The sequence below is a fragment of the Terrapene carolina genome, unplaced genomic scaffold (genome assembly GCF_002925995.2).
Source record: "Terrapene carolina triunguis isolate 2854851 unplaced genomic scaffold, T_m_triunguis-2.0 Scaffold62, whole genome shotgun sequence".
In the NCBI taxonomy this organism is placed as follows: Eukaryota; Metazoa; Chordata; order Testudines; family Emydidae; genus Terrapene; species Terrapene triunguis.
The window spans coordinates 59,932,112-59,944,222 of record NW_020664413.1 but is presented as its reverse complement, the minus strand read 5'-3'; the positions used below and the strand labels follow the sequence as shown (position 1 = coordinate 59,944,222).

General features: G+C 42.0%; 1 protein-coding gene across 2 annotated transcripts in view; it reads left to right on the top strand.

The window, feature by feature from the left end:
- Positions 1-12,111, top strand: part of KLF7 (Kruppel like factor 7) — a 69,032-nt gene that overhangs the window by 42,663 nt on the left and 14,258 nt on the right. The window lies entirely within an intron of this gene.

Genomic DNA, 12,111 nt, shown 5'->3' with positions numbered 1-12,111 from the left:
TGTGTGTGTGTGTGTGTGTGTGTGTGTGTGTGTGTGTGTGTGTGTGTAAGAGAAAGAAAACTGGCTAGATACACTCATAAATTCTGGCTCTGTTTGGCTGCTCTAGTGATGCAAAGCAGCCAGAATGTACTGGTGAATCTATCTCAGCTCTGTGTGTGTGGGTATGGGGAGAAGGGGACAGGAGATTAGGCTGTAAAGAGGGAGATTAGGTTGTTGTTTTGGGTAATATTTAATAATGGTGTGTGTGAGTTTCACTCTCTAAGCTACTTTCAGCATACCAAATTGGCTTAGATTTGGCGATTCAGAACCCCCAATCCCCTGTCATCTGTTTATAGTCCCCAGAAGCTTTTTGGTTGGAATGTTCATTGACAGTAACAACTGTGAAATCGACTAGTGTCACTGCTTTGTTCTAAGCTTCACATGTGATGGGGATGATAAATTCCCATTAGCGCTATCTTATCATGTGATTATTCTCGTTTCCAGAGGGATTGCTGTAATCAGTTTCTTCAATTTTACATTAAAATGTGTGGTCCCTTATGAGAACTACACATTTAATTCACGATCTTGTCATACAAGCGGATTCCTATACGCTAGGTTGATCCTGCAAGGTGAAAACAGCACATTGGACCAGTGCAGTAAATCAAACAAATCTGTGGATTGTTAAGAGAGCTGCATCCCTCTCGCTCCCAGCAGCATTTAAGAAGTTACGTAGTGTAAAACATAAATCGTAATGTAAAAATGGAATTGTTTTTTATCATTAATATCGTCATTCTAAATGCTCCCAGTGGTGGGAGCCATCTTGCCAAAAGTAACCTCACTTGTGACCTAGCCAATCTCCACTTGAGCAGGAGGATAAATGTTTTACCGCCTCTGGCATTAGGCTCCATTTTGAGAATACTTTGCAGTATGACAGACACTGTCAGACTACATATATCGGTCAAAATGCTTAAACTGGAGAGTATCCACACCAGAACCACGAAAGTTGAGTAGATGTGTTTCAGATTTGAAACCCTGATCTCTCCGGAGCCAACGCCACTGTAGCTTCTGCTCTAAAACCTGAAATGACCTATTTTCTGGATCCACTTCAGATGTCACACAGGTTAGCAGAGAATGTGACACATTTCACAAGGGCTGACCTCATGAAATTTTCATTATTTAAGATTGTGGGGCGATGGGGGGGAGGGGGTTTGCAAAAGCTACCGATCTTGTGAAATTTCCACTGCAAGAACAGCCCACCATGTTTTTGATGCTTTTGAACTCCAAGCCCTCAGCCTGGTTCAACATTAAGCCTGAACTCCAACCTGTAGCCAACCAAAATCTTAACATCATTGCCTTAGCCCATCTGTATTTCAAATGTTTTATAGTTTATAGGTGGGGAGACGTGTTTCTCACTATGGGCCTGAATCTGGAGAGCCTTTTTCTGATACCTTTACCTGTGCTGAATAGAGGCCCTAGCCCACAAATAGTCCCATTGGCTTCAGTGGGTTTACTCATGGACTGAAGTGCCAATTGGTGTGAACAAAGATATCAGAATAAGATCACAGATTATTTCTTGGCTTTTGGAAGAGGTCCTACTGGGCTTTCACAGAGAAAGGCCGATGACAGAGGAGGTTCTGAAAGCATGAAGAATACCCAGCTGTGGAACTTTCTCCACGAAGGTCCTGCCTGTGCTACAGATACAGCCCTCGTGGTGGACTCAGTTACATCATGGCTATCCCCAGGAACAGTTTTAAAGCACGGTTCCGTTGTGCCATCGCGACGGGACACCTCACCTCATTTTAAGAGCAGTGTGAAAACCTGGGCATGGTTTGAACCTTCAGTGCATTGTAACAGGATCTCCTTGCATGACTGCATGTGTAGTATGATCAAGAGCTTAAATCTGATCACTCTGAACAACAAAGCTAGTGGTTCTAACACAAGGAGAGAGTCAAACTGCCTCCAAAACAGAGACCGTAAATGTTAGAGGGGAGTGAGCTGGGAAATTCTGGGCTATATATTGTACACGGTTCAAGCTGTCTCCTCCCAGCCCCCACACTCAAGATAATAGACAAGAAGCACTCATCTCGCTTGGTTCTTTGTTTTCGCATGCAGCCTGCTTGGATCTGTCTTCGGTATAACGTTGCTGTCGATTGTGAATGCGGCCGACAGTGCCAATAGCCACTAGCCACTTGGCTCAGTCGGTAGCTGAACTAGAGGGTCTGAAATGATTGCAAGATATTTTACTTTGGCAGGTAGCTCGCTCGTGTGTAATACAAGAGCCATTTGCCAGTTACTGCTCTGTGCAGAAAGGGCAGGATGGCGCTTACAGACAAAGAGCTCTCAGTATGGGGTTCAGACAGAGCAGAAGGAGGATCACCCAACTCATGTATAAAGACAACATGCCAGATCAAAATGATTCACTCCTTTCCCTGAAAATTAAAACCATGTCTGTTGGAGGAAGGCTTGCATTCCTTTTTGTTTGTATGTAACACTGACCGGACACTTGGCTGGCTTTCTTTAGTGTGTGACGATCCAAACTGAGTTAGGCATGCTACAAAATAATAGCAACCCACTAGATCTGATTTTTTCTTATATAGTGTGTTTATATAAGCAATAACGCTTAGAGGTTTCCGGTCAGGATCGGGGTCGCAACGTGCTAGGTGCTGTACAGACTCCTATTATACTGCTGCACCCTATGTAAGAGATTCAGGAGATTATTATATGGCACACTTGAGGCAACATTTTCACTATGAAATCATCAGCCTTTGGAAAGGGATGAACAACTATCTGTATGGAAGAGAATTTAATTTGGAAGGGGCAGAATAATCTGAACAAAACAGAAGGGAATGGGGAATACAGAGTAAAAGGGGAAATTAAAATGGAGGTTGTACAGACTGAAATGGGGGAAGCCAAGCGGTGGATAGAAAGACATGTGTGACAGAGAACTTTAAATGGCAGGAAAAGGTGAGCTGTGTGTCGGGGGAAAGACGTGCAGCTAATGTGGGAGTGAGGTGTGGAATCTAAATGGCATAAATGGAGTCGGGCTGGCTGCAGACGTAATCCAGCCTTAACACATTCACTTGCACTTAATCACATAGCAGACAGCAGCGCAAGCAACGACAGTTTGTCTCTTTGGGAGACAGGGATTTTAGCCCAGTCTTAACAAATGCATGGAGCTGAATTACCAATATAGCGGGGAGCAGAGGGGGAGCTAATTGGAATGCGCCAAAAAAAAAAAAAAAAGTACAGTCATCCGCTGCCTCCTAAATTAGAAGGCAGGATATTGCTGGCGAGGGTCTGGATGCAAACACATCTAGAAATGAGCTGGCACATGACCTAAAGAAGGGTTAGTGACCACGATTCATTTTGTCCCTAAGCTCAGAGGCCAGTGGAACAGATAAGGCTTGTCATATTGGACTTCCTTGTACTAATATGGGCTGGGGGGGGGTAATAATGATGGGATGGAGTCTTTATGGCCAAAAATAAACACCACTGATGGACTTGCAAGGAAGATCCTTAAGTAGGGGATTTTATTCAAGATGTCCCTCTGATAGATCCTGCTCGGGACTCCTTTGTGTGTCTTTTGGGATGTTCTGGGGACTTCAGGTTTTTGGTTTTTTTTAAATTAGGATCTGGTGAGATTTAACTTCCCAGTGCTTTCATTTCCCCAGGTATCTTAAGGGCTTTAAGCAGTAGCCTGTCTCACATTGTCTTCCCATTTTACTATATAGTGTCTTTTATCCAAAGTGCTGGGTAAGAATAACAAACCCAAACAAACCAACCACTAGTGGTCCTGCATGAGAACAAATTATTAGAGTTACAAGAAGAAGAAAAGGGAGACATCAGATCATTAGAAGCAGCATTAAACAATCGGAAGGGAGAAAGGCTTCGAGATGGGCTTGAAGATGACAATGGGGAAGAGATTTCCAAAAAGTAGGGGATAGAAGAGGAAAAGTATAGTATTTAGAAATGGTAAGAGAAGAAGGAATAGTGGTAAGAAGAGTGAGAGATAACGGGAAGGAATAGGAAGTCAAGGAATAATCGGGGAAATAAGAGGATTTGATAGCATGAGACAGCAAGACCAGTGATAGCATTAGCGTGTGAAGTAATATCTACATTGTATTAATGAGATAGCACAAGTGGGTAGAAAGCTAGCCAAGCAAGAGGAGAAAGATATGAATAGCCAAGCAAAGCAAACTGGGGAAAGAAATTTGGAAGAGCTGCACAGGCAGCATGGAAGAAATCAAGACAGGAGAATGCCTGCCTTTGGCCCAGGATTACTGCTGTGCCAAAAGAAAGATTCACAGCTTTATGTGATGTTTAGAAGATAATCTGCAGGGGTTAGCAACATGAGAAGTGGGAGGGCTGCAAGGGAGACCTTGGTCGCAGATAATTCCAAGCTTCCCTATGTGTGACAACAGAAACAGTGGGAATACTTAGTGAGACGAAATCCTTTCTTGGTTATGTTTACTTTGGAGTAGCTGGCTGTACTTTTGCATTGCTAAACTTGAAGGGGTTTTTTGTTTTTGTTTTTTTGTCGTCATTTGAATAGAAGTGAAACTAGAATTAATCTAAACTGATTTAAATGAGCCTCGTTTGAGTTTTCCCTTCCTGAGTCTGTTTAATGTTCAGCTAGTTTTGGAAAAACCTTGCCATTTCACTTTTGAAAGTGCCCAAGTCTTATGCCAGTGAGAGCTGTGACTGTGGAAATGGGCCCTTCAAAGGTACTAGATCATAGGAGAATATCTACATAGACCTAAATTACCAATAGACAGAAAAAGTTTTAAAATGTAAGTACTTTCTCTACAGACCAGCTGCAGCACCATGCAAGGTCCCCCATATGACATGCCAATCTGCTTCAGGGTACAGGAGCCACCTCTAGTGTCCCTTGGTAGCTATCTCCATACCCATTCAGTCCTTGGTCTCTGCTGAGGCAGAGCAGACAAAGGGGTCAATTACATGGACAACAATTCTCAAGTAATGGGACAGAGCCCTTATAATGAGACCCTTGTCTCATTTCACATAGATCTCGATATGACCATTGGCTCATAGTTGCTTTTGGTCACCGCTGTCCTGAGCTGGATTAGAAATAGTGGCTGAGGGGTGAAAGACTTTCTCCTGAGCAAGTGACTTCTCTGAAACACACGTTCATTCTGATAGGACCAAATCCTGTCGTGGTACAGATGGGCGGTGGGAGGAGCCTTGTGTGGAACTGATGAGTTTTTTTCCATAGAAGTCTGGCGACTGGGTGTAGGGAGGTCACTCCCTAGGTTGTGCTTAGTGCAATGCCATGGGGGCGCCTTGTTTGCTGTCATGCAGGGCGGCTTGGGACCAGGACCTAGACAAGGAAGATAATTCCCTTGCCCTTCCCTGTGAGCTGAGGGGGCATGGTACCGCTGGAGATGCCGACTCTTGGAATAGATGACCGCCAGTGGTAATCTAAAGTCCCATGGCACTTTCTGTAAAGGTAGAGATGCTAACCCTGTGTTCCCAGCCATAATGAAGTTCAGGTAATTGCTTTCTGCTTACCTAAGTTCTCCCTGCAGTTTCAATTCACCTCCCGTTGTGTAGTGGGATTATGCATTGTTAAAGAGTTGTCGTGTTTCTCCTGCAGTGTAACTGCATTTCAGTTTGTGGTGCCTCTGTGTTCACATACCCAACTCACGGAGGTGATGGGAAGCTTAACCTGTGAGATCATTGGATTCAAAGGCTCTACGGACACAAAACGTAGTTGTGAACTGTTAAGGTTTCACAAGATTCTCTCATATAGGAGCTAGGGGACAGAGCATGATATCTACTAAGGAGACAAGGAGCATTTAATAAAAGTATGTGACCAGTAGTAGGGGATAACTTTGGCTTTGACAAAAGAAGAGCTGGGGCTGGAGAAGCAGGAGCAACCCTTTGAAGAAGCATCAGCAAAAATAAGGTCACGGAACCAGGTACATCATCACAAATGGAAAATACAGTTACCAACACCAGCAACTTAAAAGCAGAAGAGATGAGCGAGAATGATCTGGCCAGGAGACAAGGCCTAGATTGCAACAACATTCCTGAACCTAGTAGGAGAAGAGTAATGGGGTACAATAACTTCTGCCTAGACAATCAAATACCTACCAAAGGGAAGTAATGCACTGTGCAGCAAAGCTAAGGGGGAGATTCTGATACCTGTATTCCCTTTGGGTGGCACCTTACTCCTTGAGCCATCCCATTGAAATCAATGGCACTTCCTGCAGAGTCAGGCACCATTCAGCAGGAGTAAGGATATTTGAGTCTGGCCCTAAACTGTTTCTCTGCATCGTTTTTTCAACAGAGGATGATGGAGAAATCTCTACTCTGGGAATGCTTTTCACACCTAGCAAAGGTGAGAACCAGTCAGAGATGGAAACAACTTAAGTTGTTAAAATGCAGTCGCAGTTACATCACTGACTGGATGTGAGTGATCTGAGCATTTCAGAGGAAACCAAGGTTGAAGCATCTGAGCCACTAACAAAACAATGTGGTTGAAAGTGAAGTGCCTGGGGAGTGGATGGTGCCCCATGTATTGCATCCACACTGAAACAGAAGCCTGAGGGTAACAGAGAACTGTGAACCTTACGTTAGCACCCAGTGGGAAAATTAATTTAAAGACAGATAAAGGACCTGGATAGGACGGGGACAACCCAGCATTGTTTTTGTAAGTTATAATTGTGCCTTTCTAACCTGCTGCAGCTGTTGGAGCGTGTGGTCAGGACAGGGTCTAGAACCAGTGGGGATCATTTTATTTACTTTTCAAGAAGCTGTTGCTTAAGGCCATGTGCAAGGAATGTTGGTAACCAAAGAGTAAGCTATCATGTGCTGTAATGGATTTAAAACGATTAAGAGACAGGGGCTTCCATCTAAGAAGAGTTTAAATAATAGGCTAGTCAGTTTGGAATGGAGAAGGTAGAAGCATACAGTACAACCCAAATTATCCAGACTTCTTAGAGGGCATGCAAAAACCTTTGTATGATTGGGGAATCAAGCCTAGCAGCCTTAAGTCTTTCTCTGCTCACAGCCATCTTTATACATTACAAAGAAGCCCAAAAGGGCATAAACCCAATTGTTTTGCTTTGCAAATCAATTTTAAAACAGAAGAGAATACTCTTTTTTTTTTGGGGGGGGGTATATCTGATTAACTCATGCCACTTATTGCTACAAGATCTTGAGGCAAATGGCTGAGTACGAATTAAAAAAATTAGATATTTATGGGCTAGAGTTTTACAGTTCGATGCCTAAATCTGTGTTTAGGCATGCAAGTGCTACTTTAGACATCTAAACCTCTAGTTAGGCACCTAACTGTTGAACTCAGATTTGAAGGTTGGGCCCACAGTAGAAAACATCTGCAGTTCTACTAGCTAAGATAACCCTTATAAGGACTCATGTTTCAAGATAAAAGCTGATCACCAGCTGGGCACAGAATGAACTGTCCCCTCACAGTATAATATTGCACAATCAGAAGTATAATAGGGATTTTACACCTTTCCCTGAAGCATCTGCTCCTTTACCTCTGACAGAAGAAGCAGGATATTGGGATAGCTGGACAATTGAGCAGTCCTAGTAGGCCAATTCCCACGTCCATAAATGATTATTAATGCAGTAGAGACTTCTGGAAGCAAAATGTTATTTAAAGGTGGATGATTTGATATAAATGCTTGTGTATTTAATAGAACGTGTATATTTTTGTTTAGTATATTATAAGTTGAACTAGCAGTAGACACTATGGCTTCTTGCATAAGCTTTCAGTCACCTTTTAGTTTGCAAAACGTTCACCTTTTCAGGTGCTTGGTCTTTACCCAGTGGGAGTGGTTGGTTGTTTTGTTTTAAAGTTTGAGCAAAAATTGTTGTTTTTGTAAAAGAGGCAGGAGTATTGGGGAGGGACAGGACAGGAAAACACTTTCCCATTAGAAAACAATTTTTAAAAATTGTAACACTGTAAGGACTGGGGTTGGAAAGTTGGTATTGGTCATGGAAATAGCCCTTATGTAGAAAACATACCTTTAAGCATACCTGGTGAAAACTGGTTAGGATTGACTGAGTTATGATTCATTGAAAATTGCTCTTCACACATGTGCAATACAATTAGTACAATTTTATTAGCACTTTTAAGTGTTGTTCAGAGTACCCTGAATGGCACAGTCTTTTCATTGACTTTGTGGGCTTTGGATCAGGCCCAGCAAGTGGGTATTATCATTATAGATAAATCTCTCTTCTTCCCCCCCCCCCCATATCATAAGGTCACTAACCCGGTAAAGTTTCTAAGTCATCAAATGATACATATTCTTAGTGCATTTGTGTCATTATTTATCACAACATAGTTAATTACACTTGATGGAGTTAATTACCCCAGATGATTTATGAGCTAGTGTTCTCATCTCCCTTAGAACTGAAGAGACTTAACCATGCCTGTTTCCAAAATCCAGATGAAATAATGCAATTCCTGATATAAAACTTCCCAGCCAAGAGTTCATGCATGTTGAACTAAACCATCTTAAATTGGCTTGCACAATACACCATAGCAAAAGACTACAGCCTGGCATCATAGTAGAATGATTCAACATTTTTAACCACATTTTTTTGTTCATTCAAAAATGGCCTTTTTACTTTTTAAAAATCAGATTTTTTGTTATAAAACTGGAAAATGAGAAATTCTAGGAAGTTTTTCATTTTTCCCTGTCTCCTTTTTCCCCTTTCCTCCTTTTTTCCTCCCTATTTTTCAGAGGCAAACGGAAAAAAGGGGATACAAATTAATACAAAAGAATTTCAAACAAAAAATATGTTCCCTTTTCAAAACTTGCAGCACTAAAAAGAATTTAAAATGTTAGCATATTTTTGTGAAAATATGTAATCCTTTTTGCACCAGCTCTAATCACTGATAAGTCTTCCTGTGTTGCCTGGAATTTCTCAGAGAATCTATATGCACAAAATGAAAGTCCACGAACTATAGATCTTTGCCACAGAGTTGTGCATTGTGGAAATTTATGGTGTGTTATAAATAGCCCTTTTCATTACTGACTCTTCAGTGTAACTTGCAAACAATATATATCTATTGTAGGGTCCTGGAAAAATCTTTCACAGTGAATTGAAATCTTTGAGGTTTTGCCCCCCTCCCCCTTCATCTGTTTATTTTGCTGTGGTCGCCTCATCTTGCATCTTGAGCTTTTAGAGCTAAACTGAATTTGAAACTAAAAGCTCTTATTAGAGGAGATTTTTTTTTTTAAGTTCTTCCAACCTCTCTGGGGACAAAAATAATGGCAGCTTGAAGCAGCAGAGAATCAGTAATTAGGGCAAACAGCAATGCCTAGCATGACTGGGGGAAAATATGAGGAAAGGAGGAGGAGAGTGCAACAGACAGATTTGTACAGCCTGTTACTAGGAAACCACATCAGCATTAAATGCAGTCTGCTAATTGGCTAGCAGTCACTGCCAGGGTACCAACCTTGGCCTGCTACACAGCTGTTTCTGCTCTCTGGTTGCTAGGCAACTGCATCCACTCCCCCCTCCCCCCCCCACACACTTATTCTAGAGGCTAATTGGCTACTTTTGCTGCTGGTGTTGCTGCTGGGTACCAGTCTGGGCCTGCTGCTCTGCTGTTCTCCCGAGGGGTCGGGGGGTGGGGGGAGGATATGTTGGCAATTAATGGAGCATAAGTGCAAATTCTACACAACGTCTGGCACCTGTGTCCCCAGTCCTGCTCTTTAAACTAAATCCTTCTGCTCTGAGCACACATCAGAATCCTGGAGCATCTTCCTTGGCTAAGCTTATTAGACTATATTTAAAAGAAAATCAGAATTTAGAAGGCTTTATGGGAGAATAACCGTGGTATTCCTCAGGCTGCTTTGTGTTCAGCGTACGTGTCGATGGACAATGGATATTTAATAAATGCTTCTTTGCAAGGAGGGTGGAAAATGGAACGTTTTCCTTTCTTTGAAATTAGTTACATGCTTTGAACCTTGTTGGTTATACACCTGTATGTGTGTGTGTGGGGGGGAGGGGCAAAGTGTATGTATATAGGAAATAAGGTAGAATCCAAATAATATATTTTCATGCACTGAATGACTACGTGCAGAAAACTACTGGGCTTTGTGTGTGAAAGACTCTTATTGGGCCTTTAATTTCTCTTTCCCCACTTCTAAAATGGGCATGAATATAGGCACCTTTGTACAGGCACTTTTGAGCTTTTGGGATGAAAAGATCTATACCATGTACATGCAAATCAGTTCTAATTTTAACACGTAATCATCCCTATTGACCTAAAAAAAGAGTCACAACCTTGTCTCATGGTGTATTTGACACTCCTGTCACATTCTGCCTAATGTCCGTTTGCTTTGTACGGTCACCTTTGAGGCAGTAGTTATCTTTCTGGCTGGTGCCAAAATGGTAATGAATAAAACAATTCTTGTATAGGCAGAAAAGAATGATGAAACAGTTAAATACTGTCCAGTACTCTCTAGTCCTTTGTATATTTAAATAAAAAAGTCATTTTCCATTTCTCAGTGAAAATCAATTAGAAGAATGAAAGGACCTTAAGAGAAGCTGAAATTGATTCTATAAGTAGTTTCACTTTTACTTAGTTGAGGAGAGGCACACAAGTTGCAGGACACAGAGGTTGTATATTTAACCTCTAGAGTTTGTGTCTATGTGTCTTTTCAGAAGACTTTTCCATCTCAGCTATGTGAGCCATACAATTGTAACTTGTGTCCTCACCTGAAACTCTGGCTGGGCAGCCATCAAAGGATCTTGGACTACTCCAAATGTGTCTCTAGAGAGACTGGGGTTCACAAAACCCCATGCTCCATGATGGAGTAGAGTGTGCACAGTGAAATGAGAGGTGGGTAGTGGTGGTGCATAGGGCACAAATAGGCTTATTATTAAGGTATGAGTCTTTTGGAGGCATCCTTGAAATCTGTCATCCTTTCTGCAACATGCTGATGCTGAAGATCACTTGGCATCTTTCATAGAAATAAAGGTTTGATCTAGTGTTCTTGACCAACAACACTTCCTGTTGTGCAGCATGCTGGGTATTCTGCCTGTTTACTACCCTTGCTCCAGCAAAGGCTCTGGTTCACTGGTACGCTGCTGTAAAGCTCTCTGGGATGAAAGGTAAATGTAAGATACTTATAATGTGATTATTGTATTAGGCTTCTTATTGTGATACAATAGGGTTTTGTTATTAAGACAAACAGCGAGCAAAACCAAATTCATGTATTACACATCTCCTCAAGGCAGTGTGGGTTGGGAATCATTCACCACTGAAATCGCAACCCCACCCCACCCCACCCCCATCTGCAATTCTCTTGTTACTTCCTGTTTCACTAAAGCAATCCCAGAATGTGTTACTCTGTGACCTATGCCGTGGATTGCATGGGTTTCAGTGACACTGGCACTTCTGCTGTGTGTGATGGCCCATTCTAGGCTACTCTCTGTGAAACAGCAGGTACTAAGGATTTTGCAGAAGGGGTGGGAAGGAGAACTATTACAAGGTTCTCTAAAAAGTTAGTGAGGCTGCTCTGGTCCTGATCCTACTGATATAGCTTCCTGCTGCTCGGCCCCCCCAGTTTGCTTCGGGGAGGAGTTCAGGAGAAGGATCCTGCATTTAACTCCATATTCAGTTTTGCTTTGCAGTTCACCTTTGACTATCTCTACACGGAAGCCAGTGGAACACAAATTTCTAGCAGTGACTCTCAGCCCACACAATGTCTTAGCAGCTCAGGCTTTTGAAATTGTTTTTCTCACAAATAATCTGATTTTATCTCCAATTTTTAAAAAGGGAAAGAAAGAGAATTTCCAGTTTTGTACCCGTTAGAAAAATACACAATTGTGGGTCCTGAAACTGTGCGAAAATAAGTTACAGTGAAAGAGCATATGCTGACTTTTTATGGAGGTTTTCTAATTTTATGTTTTAAAGGTGCCGTTACATAGTATTGAAGAATGAAAGTGATCATTTTTTAATTTAAATGAAGTTCAAAATGTACATGTCATCAAGGATCTATTTCCCCCTCCCCCCCCATTCTTAAAATATTTTGGCAGACTCCACAACACTTGAAGAGAGTCTCCTTACTGTCTCACAGGGGCAAATTGAGAGAGATCATAAGGGACTTATGCCTGCATGTTGAA